Genomic DNA, 17,963 nt, shown 5'->3' on the forward strand with positions numbered 1-17,963 from the left:
TCCACTGCTATCTGGGTAATAAGAATAATCCACAAGTCAGGCACTTCCAGTACAAGACAGGAATGTCTTAGTTGAGTTGTGATGCTCAAAACTCTACTCCAAGTATCTGCATATTTAATTTCCACATTTTTGAGCATATAAAACCTCTAACACATTCTGGGTCAAAAGCATCTTACTTATTAATTAAACAAAAATAAATAAATAACACCAGAACCAAAACCAACCAAATCAACAGACTTTTCTTAACAAATATATGTTTGAATACCCTGAAAAAACCCACACTCAGCTGTGCCTTTCTGTTTTTTGCGCTTTTGATGTGATTGTAATTAAGTTCTGCTTATCTTGAGAAGCTGCTGGAGAATTAGAGACTAATCTATAATTCTTATAAGTTGTCATAGTTCCTCTGAAATCAATGGATATTTTGATAGTTTCCACCAGCTGAGGAACTGCTCTGTGTTCTTAATAAAAGACACATTGTTGTTCAATTATAGGGAAGTTTAAAAAGTCTCCACAGCTCAATGAAAAGCCAACACTTTGAGCAATAGTCAATTTTTGTTTCTTTAAACTCATTATGAACTCAAGAGTCAAAAGCCATCTTTCTTTCAATAAAGACTGTACAGATCAGATGCCTCTGGCTGAAGGAAATGCTCATACGTATTGTAGCCAACTTCATTTTGCAGTGTGGCCTTTGTGCTGCAAGGCAATTTTTGAGATCAGAAGTCATGCCCATTAAAATGCCACCAGAGCACTGTAGTAACAGGTGAGAAGTCAAAAGACAATTAGTGAAAACAAAAGCTCTGCATAACAACAAAATGTCCATCCAAATATTTCCGTGAACATTTTCAAGCAGCCCAGAAGTGTGAGCAAGGGAGAGATCATATACTATATACTAACCTGAAAAGTATTTGCATGCTCTGTATCATATCTCTAAGCACAGAATTGAAGGAAATGTATTTTTATTCATTATAATATGCTATGAAGATAAATTTCTTAAAAACAGGTAAGTGCACAGACACTGCAGTAATAATACAGTATTGAGAAGAACTGTGAACACCAGAGTCTGGATTTAGGTATCTATACAGGTGAAGGACGCTGAATTTTCAGCAGTTGCCCTTAGTGTAAAAGCAGATGCCCCTTTAAAAAAATAATAAAATCTGATTCAAAATCTTTTTAACATACACAGAACTAAGCAGAGTCTATGTGAAAACACTAGGCTTAGAAAAGCAAAACATTTGTTTACATTTGTGTAAGCTCCAAAAAGTTTGGACAAAACAGAGCAACGCTTTCACTGAAGTCTGAAATATAAACAAATCAAAAGCAAACAAACAAACAAACACACCAAGAGAAACAACAGCAACACCACCACCACACCAGAGTTATAAGTCAAAAAGGCATGCTTCTAAAAGGTAATACCAGTTTGGGGGCAAAATATAGACAGGTTTTACCTACAACTTTAATTACTGAGATAGAAGTGCTAGGCAATGATGGTTAGCTACCTATACATAGGGGAAATAAATCACATAATAATTAACTAATATGCTTTCCATCAGCTAATGCAAAATCCATGCTGCAGGTAAGTACAGAGAAACGTACACCCTATGGCAAGGATTTCAACATAAATATGGTACCTCATTAATATGGTATTTCATTATTAGAGTTTCCTTCATTTTACTGCCTCTCTCCACCCATACTTAATTTCTTTTTCTTCCTGCTCTATTTCGGTTTCTGGATATTTTCCCCTAAAGCAGAGCGTGAAAATGATAACATGATCGGAAGAAAAGTCTTGATAGGACGAGGGGGAATGGCTTTAAACTAAAAGAGGAGAGATTTAGGTTAGATGTTTGGAAAAAATTCTTCACTCAGAGGGTGGTGAGGCATTGGCATGAGCTGCCCAAAGAGGTTGTGGATGCCCCAGTCTGCAGCGATCCAAGGCAAAGTTGAATGGGGCTCTGGGTAGCCTGATCTAGTGAGGGGCAACCCTACCATTACAGAGGTTGGAATTAGATCATCTTGAAGGTCTGCTTCAAGCCAAGCCATTCTATGATTCTACGATCCTAGGGAACAACACCAAAGAAAATTTGTATCTGAGCAAGACAAGTTCTCACTTGATACTCCACTTAAAATGAATCACTAAAAAAGTGAACAGATAAGTTCAAAGAGTGACTTTAGCATCTGAATTAAAATACACTCCGACAGTATGCGTAACCACTTGGTTGCTGGCCTGCCGTGGGAACACCTGCAGCAGCAGCTCCACCGGAGTGTGGCGGCTCCAAAGGGGCAACTGCTGCTCTGCCACACCTGACAGCATCTGAGATGTCCTGTCACACACTCACATCTTGAAGGAAAGCCTTGCAGCTCACAGTGATGTCTCTGATGCTCTGAGTACAGCCAGGAACCAAAATTAGACAGGCAGCAAGAGGAACGATCATTGAACTTTCTTCTCACACAACTGTGGCAATGGAATTAGTAATAGGAAGCACTCACATTTCTGTAGTTTTGAACCAAGTGCACCCAAATTCTTTTTTGTGCTGGAAAAAGATTCTCTAACTTGACTTAGAGATTTTGGTTTACTGCCTGACCAAAAACTGCCTTTTTACACAGGGTAGAAAGAGACACCCGCTCATCACTCAGGTCCCACGGGAACTCGGCCTCTCAACCTTCCCTACAGTATTTGGAAAATAAACCCGAAATCCAGAGTCAGCCATAGGTGCGAGGGATTTTAAAAGACCCCAGTGCTTGCTTTGTAATTAGAAATTGCAGGAAATGACTCAGACATACTTTGAATTTTAATTTTCCCTCAGTTTCTAATTTAGCCAGAAGGAATAAATTAGTCCCCAGTCAGGAATATCTACCATCTTTGAAACCTGGATAATCACAGAGAGTAAACAGCTCTTCAACACAGAAGGTCCCAGCTGAAGGATGTAAATGGGAAAATGCATGGAATACCATTTATTTACACTATTTTGGAAACATGAAAGGTTGAGCTGACCCTTCCATGATTCAAATCTGAGTTTACAGCATCATTCATCATCTCAGAATGGGTTTGTTCCAGTCTCCTTGAACAAAACTATTTTCTCCTCACATTTGCCGCACAGAATTGGCTGAATTTCAATTCTGAGGTGCACGGTACAAAGAACAGTTCTGGAGTGAAAGGTGTCAAGCTGGCAAAAATTGAAAATTAGATTGGTATAAAATCTAATTTTTCTAATATAGGAAGGGTTTAGATTTTCCTCTGTAATATAATTTAACTCTAGAAAGTTGCATAACAATCATGTATCTTGGCAATGGGTATAGGTTTCAACCTTAGCTGGATGAGCTAAAGGATTTTAATAAGAAATTATGCAACAAATATGTGGAATTTGTGTTGCATACAGTAGAAGAAAATGCTTTGCACATTGAAGCACTGCATGTTTGCTGGAATCCACCCAGAGGTAGTAGCATCAAGAGCACTTTTTAGCCAGCTTGCTGGGTGACCTTTACTTGATTTTGGTCACGCCACACTGTTGCACAAAAAAACAACCTCTTATTATGCCAGGTGATCTTACCAGTGACCCAGCAAGAGTACAAACCACAAACTCTTGCAGTACTGTGATTTTCTGGAGCCTCTCTTAGCATTTGAGGATGGGGTAGGCTGCTCGGGGCTCCCCTTGCACACTTGCCTGAAGCACTCTCCTTCCAGAAAAAATGACTCTTTCAACTTTTTTTTTTTTTTAATATCCAGGCTTTCAGCTGCAAGCTCCAGGTATAAAATCAGAAGCTGCGAGCGGTGTTTTCCTCCCGCATTTTGGGCGGGAGGTGGACCAACTGCACAATGACAGATTATGCAGATCCTCTCGGAGCATCTCATCAATCACGGTGGCGCGAGAGGGACGCAGCTCATCTCCGAATTAGGCTGCGTGGCGGCGGCCTCGCGTGAAGCATCCCCCCGCCGGCGTGACATCAGAGCAGCTCGAGTCCTTGAAAGTCTCGGGGTTGATTAGCGGAGGAACGGACTGCTCCTGCCAATCACCGCCCCGATACTCGTGGAGATACGAGGCAGAGGGAGGCTGGCTCCGGCGAACAGGAGGCACGGCGGCAGCGGCACTAGTAACAGGAGCAGCTGGTATTCGGGTGATTAAATAGTTCTCGCAGCCTTTTCGCTGCGCTCCGGCTGCTCCCTGGTGTAATCCCCGTGTCCGAGAAGGAAGCTGCATTTTAACGGTGCGCTGAGCAGAGGTTTGAATCGTTCCAGCTGGCTGCTTGTTTGGAAAAGGACAGCCTGTGTATAAATGAGATGTGACTGTGCCGGCAGAGTTCAGTCCCTGGGACTGGAGTGAGAGGAGCCTTCCCGGGATGCTCCTCTGACAGCTGCTATCAATTGAAAACTCTCTCTAGCTTACCTGGAGCCGCGTGAGGAGATGTGAATAGAAGACATCTCTTTCCTGCATGCTAGGAAAAGAAATTCTTCTCTAGGTAAGCTATTCTTCAGCTTTTGCATGCATTGCTACACTAGCCTATGCTTCTGGGTATATGTTAAGTCTACTGACTAGACAGTACACGTACTCAAAGAAAACTGTTCTTGAAAAGGTATGATATAGACAGAGTATACAAATATAGCATGCCTATAACCTATTCATATATAACAAGCGCTTCTGAAAGCTGCTGACAGCCTGGCATTCAAAGGTTTATCAGAAAGTTTGATATCCTTGCCTTCTTTGCATGCAAGTGTCTCAGATGTAAACAGAGGGGAAATAGCTGTTTGGGGTAAATATGCAAAAGAGCGTAGAAGTTAAAGCACTGGAAGTTAGATGACAGGAGGAAAAAAAAAGATAAGGTTGCAGTTCTTTAGTCTACTCCATACACTTTGCTTTTGTTTGCCTCCATCTAGCAGTCCAACTTGAGCAAAGCAAAGTTGAGCACTAAAATGACAATGTGAAAGCTTGCACGGGTATTCAGTAACAATGTACTATTAAAAGTAAGTGTTCTGCAAAGAAGCTAAGATCTGATCTTTTCCAGCAGTTTTGTTTCTAATCACCATCCATCAGCAACGTTATTTTAAAATAGTATGATCATTCACAGTGTGGAAGCAGGGAGCATGTCAGGCAGAAAGAAGTAAACCAAAGAAATCAGCATTTATTCTTCAGATTACTACAGTCTGAGCAGAGAGGCAGCCCAGCATTTTTAGGTTGCAGCTGGCACATAGGCTTTAAGTCATTGCTGCTGGGAGTAAGCGTTCAAAGGAGAATTGTGTGGAGGTGAATAAGTCTCTTCCTACAAGCACTACACTACAGTAACCGCACATGCATACAGAAGCCATGATCATTAATTCTGTCTTCCCTGGGGAATTTGCCCTGATATTTTTCTTAACCAACTTTCACAGCTCCTAATTCTGTTGATTAAACCTTCCCTCGCTTTTCATAAATGTTTCCGAATTTGGCCTATCTTGTGTAGGCGGTTGTTCTGCCTTTTCAACCTCAATACTCTGGATGTTATCAGAGCAAATGTAAAATAGAAATAACAAGTAATTTTCTCTCAGTTACTTCAGTAGTTTTTAAATTATGCTCCTTCTGCTACAAGACATTCAACTTGTGGGATAATATCAGAATCTCCCTGCTCATAAAGTTTACATAGTTGGCAATGCTGCCAGGTGCTTCCCTGTCTTGCCCTATCATGTCTGCATACTTTCATCGTGCACGTTTTACCAGCCAATATGCACTGTCTGATTTGCTTTCTGAAATGCTGCTCTAAAGAAGAGAGCAGTGGGAAATGCCAAGTCACATTTAACAAAGGAAATTCTTGGCTCTCAGTTTTCTTCTGAACCTTATCAATCCAGATAATATGATGGGCTCAATTAGATTAGATTTTCTTATTGGCACTCTTCCCTGCAGAAGTTTAAGATTGTGTATTAGGTTTTTGTGCAGTTTCCTCAGAGCATGGCTATTTTTCTGATTCATAATAAATACTTTGTGTCTGAAAGTGTCAGAAATGAAAGCGGGAGTTTCCTGATTTCTTATTAACATCTGTTTTCTATGAGGTTGGAGGAATGATGCTATATATTTCCTTTTATTGGAGCAGATCAAATCAAAGAAGTATTAAGCACAGATCAGTATGTTCAAGTCACTGACTACCTGCACGCATATCTGTGTATTTATATATATACATATTTCTGTCTGAACACCCTGTTAACTCTCACTATAAAGCTGGGGAAGTCATTAAAACTTTATGGATGTCCAGAGGTTGTGATAGCAGCTATATTGCTCTTCATAGTGGCACTGATCACAGCTGATTTGGCAGCACACAGTGAATGGTGAGCTCCTCTGGAGTTTAAATATCATTCAGTATGAGTGCATGTGGAGAGGAAATATGCTAATAGTAAAGATTATTTTTGTGAAGCCATACAGTATAGGAATTCTCAGAGGTATAATAAGATACTTTAAGGAAAACGTGGTTACATATTGCAAAACCAGGGCAATATCATTGAAAGAAAAACTGGTGAGTTACTAGCAAGTCATGACTGAGCTTTCAATTAAGCAAAAAATGGCATTTAAACTTTTATACCACCAAAAAAAAGTCTCATTTTATTTTTCTATGAGCAATAAAAGAAAGACTATCATGCTCTCTTAACCAAATCTCTCTATTTATCATTTCTGTTCCAAGTCTGATTGAGCCCACAAAATTTTGATTTGCCAGCCTTTACGTCCATCAGGCTGGCTGGCCTTCAGTTGCACTTATGTACCAATGTTTACTTCCATCAAGCATTGGCTTTGCAAAGCTTTAATAATGCTTCAGCTTCTTAGATGCATGCAGAGATCTACAACCCATGCCTGCAAAATGGACTGGTCCAAAAAAAAAAACAACCCAACCCACTAGGTTATGAGCGAAGAATTTCAAGCTGAAGTCTTGCCCAAAGGAAAGACTAACTCAGAATTGTGCAGAAAACTGTGATTCCACAGCCTGTAAAGTCAGAAATGGGACACTGAGCTAAAGATAAGAGAGGGCTTCTCCACACTTCCATGGTGAGGGGAGCCTGATTGTGAAACAGTCTGCAGTAATTGAGGAGTAAAGTATAGGGTGGCAACTGAACAACTGGGGACCTGAGCAAGAAGCCAGCATTGAGGGATTGAAGTGCAGGAGGAGGAGGGGTATCCATGCTGGAATTTACTTGGAGCATTAAGTTAGTGTTCTGTCTCGCATTCTGAGAAAGGCTGAAGAATAGTCATATCACAGCAATAAGTCTTTCCTATTGAGATGTTAACATTTCATGGAGCAGAAGCCACGCAGGAGTGCAAACAAACAAACAAAGAATTTTCTTTCCACATCAACATCTAAATTTGAAAAATTGTTTGAACTATAAAAAAACGTCTGCTGGAAGAAAATAAAAGCCATGCACGTCAATCCAAAACATTTATTACAACTATTGTCAGTAATAATAGATACAATGAAATCACAGATACTTCTGAAATTAACAGTTGCTATAGAAAATGAATAATATTTTATCTAAACAATAATGCTACCAGAATCACATGGCAACAGCACAACAGTGTAGAAACCATGTCAGTATTTGAAGAAATTACATTGGCACCAGAATACTGTATTGTGACGTGATGTTCTAAACTATATCTGGAAGGAACAGAGAAGTATTAAAACCCATTTGCATGTCTCTGGCTACAGGAAGGGTCACAGCTTCTTTCCTCAAGTGCAGATGAATAAAGGAAATGAATCCTTCCTCCAAGGCTGCAGAGTCTTTTGGGGAACTAGAGCAAATACAGAAGTGAGAGCAGGGTGGGCTTCTTCTATGCAGGAAAAAAACAGCAGGAAGAAAAAGGTTTCCTCTTTGTACTTGACTCACTTGAGCGAGAGAGCCTGCTGAATTTTTGAATTGCTTTTCATGACCTTCATGTCACATGGAGTTTACCACACAAGTTTCTTCCCTCCCTCAAAACCTACTAAAGCAGGATATTCAGTAGTGTACCCTCAATATGAGACCGTATAATGCAGTCAGCAACTTAAAATTGTTTATATACAGCTGCTAATGCATTTCTCCCAAACCACAGTGCAAATACATTTAGTGAGTGCTTGCTTTTTCACATAGCCAGCCACTAACAAGGTTGCTGTTGGAGAATTTCAGCCAGGACAATTGTGAAACTTCAGGATTCATCCCTAAGCAGCCACAAGACGAGAGGAGTACTTGCAATTCTGCCACAGCCAACCAGAGCACTGAGAAACACACACCTTGCTAATGCTCAGGGTTGATTCATCTATAACAATAGAGTTTTACTAACAGCTGGGTCTTAACCTCATGCCCTTATATATCATTATTAGAGATACAGCAGACAGTATAACATGAGTGGGTTCTTCCATGAGCAAAACTGGGCTTGAGATGTATCGTCCTGAAGGACTATCCACAGCTACTTATTTCAACCTGCACTCTGCCAGGCTTCCACTGAAAGGATTGCATTTAGCTCTTAGTGTATAAATAAGTGTTGTGCTAAATAATTAATAGCAGCTGCAGGCCATAAAAGAGGAGACTGTTCAGAAAGTTAAAACAGTCTGTCATGAAATATGCACCCACCTATGTTCTAATTTCAGAGGATGCTTTATCCACCATCATTTTCCTATACAAGGGACCAGCATTTTGCAAGAAAGACAAAGCTTGAGCTCCAGAGCCTAAAGGTATTCTTTAAATAAATTCATTCCCAGGGATGATTTATCACCCCCCTAAACCACCAGAGGGGAAATAAGCAGGTGGTCATTGTTTCATAGAGAAATTTTTAGATATGACAGGAAAGCAACTGGTCACATTTGATTTTAAAGCTCCCAGGGCTTTTTTATTTTTTAAATAAAGTAGGACCCTCTACCTTGATAGTTTTGCAAAAATACTGACATTTTGCCTACTTAAATCACTGATATAATGGGCAGTTTATTCATCACCAGTCTCTTTCATTCCGTTTGATTCACTTCTAGGTTTTAGGCTGCATTTGTGCCATTTAATTGGTTTCACTGTTCTAATTCAAGACAGTTGTACTGTAAATGGTGGGGCATCCTGTACACAAAGAGTTTGCAGTCCATTCAGTCACAAGGCACTGTAAAAGCCAGTAAACACCGTCAGCAACTAAGGGGCCATGCTTTGAGTTGAAATAGTGCTTAAGATGGAGGAATGGCTGCTATATTGCTGGTAACTGAAAAGCAGTGATTCTGGAACAGCATAACATATGAGCTGAGTCTTATTTCCCCATTCCTCATTGTTTATAACTTACCTGTAGGGGTCCATGTGGCCATAATTCATACCAGAAAAATCACAATTAAAGATCAGGATAGCTCCATGCTGTGCATTGTCCACACAACAAGAAACACTCTGTCCAGGCCCCAGAGCAACTCACTCAGACACTGATAAGACTAGCTCCTTTTGGGGTTTAGAAAGAGAGAGATATACATGTCAGCATGAATCAACAGCAGTCATTTTGCATTCCTAACTATTGTAGCTCAGAAAGCATTTTGTCCTACATGGAAAATGCTTTCTTTCACTGGAACAGTATACATCTATACGTATAGTTATATGCTTTGCATGAAGCAACTATAGATTCTAGTGTTTTGTTGCATTAAGTAATGAGACATCATTCTGTAAGCTCATAACTCCCTTTCATAAACCAAAAAGCCAAGCTAAGTTTCAAGAAACATCCTGGAAATACATACTGGAAAACCCAATCCATACAAGACAATAGGAAACTGAATATAAAGGACACTGGCAGCACATTCAGCTAAAAAGATTTTGATTACTGGTTGGATTTTCTTTTTTGTTGGATCATTTTTTCCCTCCAAAAACAAGCTAATGTCTCAGCAAATCAATAAGAAGAGAATTTTCACAAAACAGATTAGTCAAAGCCTTTGCATTCTATCATATAACTCTAATGGTATTAGTTCAAGTTCCAGTCTGTGAACTTAGTGTGACTCAACAAAAAATCCCTTGAATTCCCAAGTAGGTCCATTATCTAACTAGTGGCATTTCTAAATTCAGTTTTATCTAGATGAAACATAGAATAGATCACTTGAAGGGAAATATTTATTTGTATTTTGAACTAAAAGAAAAACAGGATGTATAGGTCACAGACGACACATCAGAAATCTTGAAAGTGCCCTTCCACTTGACAGAAAGTGGCTTATCTCAGATAAGTATTACAAAAATAAATTGGTGAGGGTATGAAAAAATAAGATAAAACAATCACTGTAATCATTGGTCTGTATAGATGAAAATACTAGTTCTGCTCTGGGTTTTAAATGAACTGTTTGCAGTAATCACACTACGTACATTTAAACAAGTATCTCAGAATAATGGAAGGGAAAACTGAAGCACTGAAAAAGCAGTGACTTCCAGAGGGCAAATGGTGGTGGCAAAAAGACAGAAATCAACATTCTAACTCTTTGCTTTGTTCTCTCACCACTAGGCATTTTTCCCTCTTTATATGCAAACACCAGTCATACATTCATTTCAAGATTAACAAAAACAAAACAAAAAAAAACAAAAACAAAAACAAACAAAAAAAAAAAAACAAAAAAAACAAAAAACCAACCAACCAACCAACCAAACAAACAAAAAACCAGTTGAATCTGTATTAACATCATCCATAAGACTTTCTTGAACTATCCTGTCTTCTTGCAGTGTTGGAAATACTTAAATGTATTAAAGTGAGATGTAGTCTGTTGGATTGCATTGTAATATTTTTAGCAGATGATGAAGTTTCTGTCTATATTAATTTTACTGACAGTAGAAATACAAACAGCCATAATTGGCTCCCAAGAAGCTGATCTTTTCAGCTTTAAGGAGCTGGTAATAAGAATCAGAATCTTCTAACTCTTGTTTACTCTACTTTGCTTAGAAACCCTTACCAGGTTCACAGTGCCAGCTCACTGCCTTAGCCTGCACATTCCAGGCAAGTGCCAAAAGCCAAGATGATGCTTTCACTCATGGCTTTGCTCTTATCAGAGGCTGTTGGGACCAGACACAGTTTTTGAGCAATCTGAGAGGTAAAGGGATGGTCTCTGGCTACACATATCATTGCACTACTACTTCAAGTATCTCCCAGAAAAGACTTGCTTTTGCCTAGCTCACTGCTTACACTACCTGTTTTTCTATCAAATCCTCTTGATAGCGAAACCCTTCAGTCAGCAACAATGAAGACAGGGAGGGGGAATTTCAGTGGAACTTATCTGAAGAATAAATATAGACAAGCTGTTACTGTTGTACCCAGAGCTTGAAAACCATCCCTGCCTGCCTAGAGCCTGGCTTGAGCAAACTCAGAATAAACCTGTTTAAATGTTATGTGGTAAACATGCTGCTCTGAGGATTTAGGTACAAAGTTGTTATCTACGTTTAAATAGACTTCCTTTGTAGCAAGTGATAGATCATTACTATGTGACAGCAGCAGTTTTTCTTAAGTTAGTGGTCTCCTAACTCCTAGCACAGATGTAACCACATCAGACTTTCTCACAACTACTGTCAGCGACAGGATACAGGTATCAGAAAACACGTTATTGAGTGAAATAATTGTTACTGGTATATGAATGAGACATTTTAATTATCTTCTATGTCAACAAATATTTCTAGATTCCATTACGGCATTAGGAAATCAGAAAACGTGGGAAACTGTTAAGCACTAGAAAAGAGTATCAAGACCAAAGAATTTAGCACAAAATAAGCTAGTTCAGAGCCTGTAATTGTATCATGTAAGCAAAGAGACTACTTCTTTGTAAAGAAGGAAGCTTTTAAATCTATTTAAGAAGCCTTCAAAAAGTAAAGTACCAGTAGCTAACCAGCAAATCTGTAATTGCTGGCAGACTTGCAAGCTACAGAAATTCTGCCATTAGTTAGATGCTAATAAAATCATAAAAGAGATTTTTTTGTTACGTATTCTGTTCTTTTTTTTTTTTTTTTTTTTTTTTTTTTTTTTGTCAGCTTTCACATATGATCAAACAATGTGCAGAGTTTAACTACTGTATTGATTGAATTTAGAGACTACTGGTAGGCTACCATTAAATTGCACAAATATTGTATCCTGACTAAATTCAAAGCACAAATCATTCTATTGAAACTGCATTGCTAATTGACTGCCTTATAGGAGTAGACAAAGATAACAGAATACATGAACTGTAAGAAAACATCTGATACACCATCTCACGAAAGTTTCCTATGAAAACTTTAAACAAATTCAAATTGGCTTTCATAGAAGCATCAAACTATGAATTGAAAGGTGATGAAGGGCCATTAACCAAGCAAGATCAGATTTGTTGATGGGGGGAACGTAGGCAGTCTTGGGGAAAACACTTGAAGCCTGCTTTTAATCACCACCTTAATTCAAAAGTACTTAGTGAAATTATAGGACGCTCATTGTACCTGCATTCTGTCTTAATCCAATTGGGAAAACAAAGAATGAAAAACAAGGACATGATCCTGTAGGTCACACCCTACTTTGTCGCATAGGAATACCTGCACTCTTTTCAACCACAACTTTCTGCTGTGACATTTTGGCTCTGTCATTATGACTTACGCAGTAAGCTTCTGACATTCAGATCATAGCTCAATCTTCTCATTCTCGGTAGTATTTTTATACAGATCTCACAAAGGTTATGAAGACAACTGTCACTTGAAGGAGGTCATTATCCAAGAGCAAATGGCTATTGCTTTCAGCTCAGCTAAACTGCCTTAGACAGAATTGCATTCAGAAATAATGATTTTTTTATTTTTATTTATTTATTTATTTATTTATTTATTTAGAATTTTGGTAAATTATCAGCAAGAAAGGGTATATATTATCATTACTCAAGCAAGACAAATACTCATTGGAAAAGGCATGGTGTTCTGTTTATGAATAAATACAATTGCTTCTGACATGAGTACACAGTTGTTAATGCTTCCTCAGTGCAATAATGACAAGAACAACCCTATCAAGAAACAGAAAAATATATGTTTCTCTTCCATTTATGGGCCTCCAAAGATCACAGTTATATTAGTAGACACTTAAGAAAAAAGTTTAAAGAATATTACAACCCCATATGTTCTAAAACACTGAAGTGTTTGAGACTGATAACTAATGACAACTGGAAAAAAGGTCAGTGGACCACTATGCATGAATATTCATGCACATTCCTGTATGGCCCAGATGACTGTTGGACTACTGGAAGTTAATGGGCCAAAGTAAAGAAGAGTTAAAGCTGATTATCAAGCAACATTCACCAGAAGTGAGGTCTGGGTGAGTCTTGGGTTAAAAATTCCTAGTGGGAATTAAGTACCATGAAATGTTACATATGATCTGGAGAATCAAAGGAGGGAACATTTCCACAAGGGAAGATTTGCTGAAGGAAAACTCCGTCCTTTCAGGCTCACCAGTTCAGGTTTGTAAGTATTCTACTGATAGAATGTTTTTGTGGGGTTCTCAGTGGAGATTACAGTTACTGGTAAAAAAAAAAAATATCACTGTGGAAAAACATTTGGCAAGTCAGCAGCTTCATATATGCATGATTTAATAAGAATAAAATACATCTGTTTACACACTGTCATGAAAGTACAGCTATCATATATGTTCAAGAAAGTGGGTCTTATGGCTCCTACTTGGTTAAAAGACAAGTTGAGCACTGAAATAAATAAAACCATTAATGTGCTTTAAATCACACTTAATAATACTAAGCATAATAAAAATAAACCAACTTTGATCCTGGAGTGAGATCAAAAGTTAGTTTCACATTAATTAGTCTGTATCAGTCAGATATTCTCTTCTTTATCAAGACTAAAGAGTCTAAAGACTCACTAAGTATATCCTTATATATGATAGATGGGAGATCTGATGTATTTGTTAAGAGGTGTATTTGCATATATGTACATGTGAGAATGTGCATGTGTAAAGCTCATCTTCAGATATGCTTTCAGTTGCCCTTCCACCAGGGAAGCATTATTTTCTTCAAGTTCTGGAATCACCTGGTAAATTTAAAAAGCTAAGAAATTTGGAATTCAAATAGCTAGTTTCTAAGTGTTTCACGCATAAGATCATAGTCTTTCCAAAATTACAGGTGTGCTATAATTCAAATAGTTCAGTTGAAAGTGACCTGGGAAGACCATCAAGTCCAGTTGCTTGATCAATTCAGGGCTAAACAGAAGTTAAAGTATTTTATAAATAAAGCCTGTTCCAGTGTTAGACCACCCTCACAGTATATCAATTTTTTCTTAATGTCCAGTCTCAACCTCCCCTGGTGCAGCTTTGTGCCATTCCCATGCATCTTATCATTGGCTGCTGGAGAGCAGAGCCTGGTAACTCACTGTCCACTTTCCATCCTCAGGAAGAGAGCAGTGAGGTCACCTTTCCTCAAAGGAGATAACTCGCAGCCCAGATTTTTTTGTCTTCCACTGGACACATTCAAGTACCATAAATTTTTTTTATATTATGGAGCCTAGAAATACACACAATAGTCAAGGTGAGGCCACACCAATGCTAAATACAACAGGAAAATCAAATCTTTTGACTGGTTGTGTTTTGTTTAATGAACCCCACAATGTAGCAGCCCTCCTGGCTGCTAGGGTGCACCTTCTGACTCAGAGGCTACTGTCAACCAAATCCCTCCACAGGGCTTTCTGCAGCCACTCATCTCCCAGTCTGTAATTGTGTCTGGCATTACTCTCTTCCCTGGTGCAGAGCCTGGCATTTATCCTTGTTGAATTTCATGCCATTGATGATTACCCAACATGCCAATCTACGTAGATCTCTCTGCAAGGCCTCTTGTCCCTTGAGAGCCAACTGTATTTCCCAGTTTAGTGTAATCAGCAAACTTGTTTTGGATGCACTCCGCTCCTGCATCCAGATCACTGAAAAAATGCTGAACAAAACTGGCCCTAAAATTGAGCACTGGGGAATGCCACTAGTGACTGGACACTAGGCAGATGTAGCTCCATTCACAATGGCATTGAGCTCCACTGCTGAGCCAGCTCAACATCAAGAAAAGCATCTATATGCTTATGTTGTGAGGGACAGTATCAAAGGCCTTCCTAAAATTCAGAAAGATTTAAAACACCATCAGGGCTATTCTCTCTCTGTAACAAGCAGAAACCCTGAACATTTGCCTGTGGTCAACAGGAATTATTTTTCACTTGAATCAGTTTTCTTGTTTCTGTGTTGAATGAGCAGTCGTTATGTAAGGAGTAGTAAGCTGGTGTCATGGATCATTAGTCTGCTAATAAATGGCAGAAGTCACATAAGCATAGAAAGGAAGGAAAAGAGGAAAGATTTTAGCCTAAAGGGAAGTTTTATATATAGAAAATAAAGACATGCTGACTTCTGATTTATACTGGAATAGGATGAGAGGAGGCCCTGGCCTGTTTCCAGATAAGGTGCACATAGAGCAATGTGTGCAGCATTGCATTGGCTGAGACAGGCAGCCTGAAATTACCATATTACAGAAAGTCCACTACTCCTCTATGTAGCCTTGTAGTCAGCAACATATTATTAACCTGTTACAGATGTGAAGCCTATTCAGTCAATCAGCAACATGGATAAAAACAAGTTTACTTGGTGTTAACCAAGATTTCTGCTTTTCATAAACCAAACCAGAACCTTAGCCTGGCTACAATGACAGAAGAGCTGATAGCTCTGCCAGGCAGTGTTCTCCCCATCCTTTACTTGGGCTGGCAGCTCAAGCACCAGGTACCTGCTGCTATCCTCATACCCAAGCCAGACCACTAATATATCATGTATTTCTTCTGATGACACAAGGCAGCAACACTCACTCTTAATAGAACTCTTTATTAACTCAGGCAATAAATTCATTAATGCAGTGATCCCTCAACAGAAATAGCAAGCTGATTTTGCAATACAGAGCTGCATTTTGCATCATCTGTGTTTCCCTATCCATTAGTTGCACCTATTTTGGTTGAAATATGTGCTAAAATCACTTCACGCTGCTAGAAGATCCATACTCAGAAACCGGACCATGAGAGAGTCAGCTTTTATTCCTGGTGCCGTGCAAACACAAGGCATTAATAAAGTGTTATTTCTTCTCACTGCTGAGCTATCATTTTTTAGTCACTGAGTCTTGATTTCCCAATCAATCATCTTCAATATCAGTATGCTTTAAGCAATCAGATGCATTTGTATGAGAAAGCAGCAAGTATTTAGCAAAGAAATGAATTTTTCAAATTCCCAGGATGCCTAAGTTAAAGAAAATTCACCATTCTTGCAGATAGGTGTGGCACCTCAACACACAGTTGTACAGTTTCTGGCCAGAGACACTGTCTACAGAGACAGCTAAACACAAGACTGAAACACCTACTAAAGGATCAAGTCTGGGAAAACATGAGCAGAATTCCTTGATAAGTATACCCAGCTCTAGACTTTGTCACTGAAGAGTCAGCGTGTTTTGACCAGTGATCATAGGTTCACAGGCCCTCAAATACCATTTCTAAAATGAAACTACATTAGTAATGCTAATTATGAATGGCCTATTTTCATGTTTTCAAATTAATATAGTACAGAAACACTCTAAAGAATTTTGAATTTTTGAGTGAATATAAAGCTGTTGAACTTTGAGGGGGAGAATTTCAAAGGCACAAACAGCACTTAACTTCCAATTATGCTTTGGAAAATGTCCCACTAGAGGCTAATAGAGCTGATTTATTTTCATAAACTTTAATTACTTCACACTTTTTTTCTTTTTTTTTTTTTTTAACTGAACAATATAATCAGTTCAACAGATCAGCTCAAATACAATACAAAAAGCAAAAAGGGACCTGCTCCAAATCCAGATTTTTTCCTGGAAGTTTAAATTTTTAACTAATCTTCATATTGCATGTCTAGATCATAGAATTGCTCGGGTTGGAGGGGACCTTACAGACCATCCAGATCCAACCCCCTGCCTCAGGCTGTTTGTCTTGCTGCCACCACCAGATCAGGCTGCCCAGGGCCCCAACCAATCTGGTCTTGGGCACCTCCAGGACAGGACATTCACAGCTTCAAGACAGATAACTGAACACTTGTGCTTGCTATAATATCTGTATACAACAAGCATACTCTTCCACATAACTAGAAACTACATATTATTCTAGATAACTAGGACATATTTTTAGTAGTGGTATTTATATTAACTAATTTGGGATTTAAAAATATTTTTGTTTTTTCTTTTATGAATTCACAGGCTTTTTTTTGTTTGTTTGTTTGTTTTTTCTTTTTTTTTTTTTTTCCAGCAATGTAAGTGATAATAACAGTGAAGAACTAGCTCAAGGTGTATTATTTGGACAGCTTGCAATGCCAGAGAGAGATCCAGCAAGACAGAACAGCGAGGAGAAATGTGCAGCTTTAGGTCTCCTTGCGTTCAATTCCCCCTTGTGCTGAAGATGTTGATTGAGACATCCAGTTAGTATTCGTTGCAATTTAGCAGCAGATTTTTTAGAACAGAAACCCCGTTTATTTTATATATTTATTAAACATAAGTGTCTCAATTACGGTGCTTTACATGCCTGGATGATTTGTGAGACCCTTCTGGAAAGAGCATGAGGGCAGGGCTGTTTGCTCTGTGAGTTGAGGTGAGAACAGGTGCTGTCTGGCAAAAAGCAAGAAAATATTGCCCTCTAGTGCACAAAGAAAGCAGAAGATGCAAAGTCCAAGGTGCGTGTGGGAGGGTGTTAATCATTGTTCCAAGATATCTCACATGCTAACAAAACTAAGACTTGCTGCAATTAGCTGTTTTGTGAGGAGATTATTCCCTCCTCCCCCTCTCCCCCCAAGGCTGTCCTTCCCACAGAGAGAGCAGTTCTCCTAATCCAATAAACCCTCAGAGTCGGGCTGAGTGACTCATCAATGTCACTGCGTCTGAAGCACGGCCTCATAGACAATGCTTCACTTGATCTGGTTTTATCTTTTTATAAAATCTTAATTAGAGCTTTAATAAGAAGTGAGATCCCAACAAGCACACAGCAAACTGCAGAATGAAGGAAGTACCAACGGGATTCA

General features: G+C 38.9%; 1 protein-coding gene across 5 annotated transcripts in view; it reads left to right on the forward strand.

Moving 5' to 3' along the window:
• LOC116231250 (N-heparan sulfate sulfotransferase 4) overlaps nt 1-17,963 on the forward strand; it is a 158,138-nt gene that overhangs the window by 47,837 nt on the left and 92,338 nt on the right. For all 5 annotated transcript variants that reach the window (XR_016466082.1, XR_016466083.1, XR_016466084.1 and 2 more), the window contains exon 2: nt 3,722-4,452. The gene's annotated coding sequence lies outside the window, so the exon portion shown is untranslated. The remainder of the gene's footprint in view (nt 1-3,721; nt 4,453-17,963) is intronic.

This window comes from Phasianus colchicus, chromosome 4 (assembly GCF_987193195.1).
Source record: "Phasianus colchicus chromosome 4, bPhaCol1.hap1.1, whole genome shotgun sequence".
In the NCBI taxonomy this organism is placed as follows: Eukaryota; Metazoa; Chordata; class Aves; order Galliformes; family Phasianidae; genus Phasianus; species Phasianus colchicus.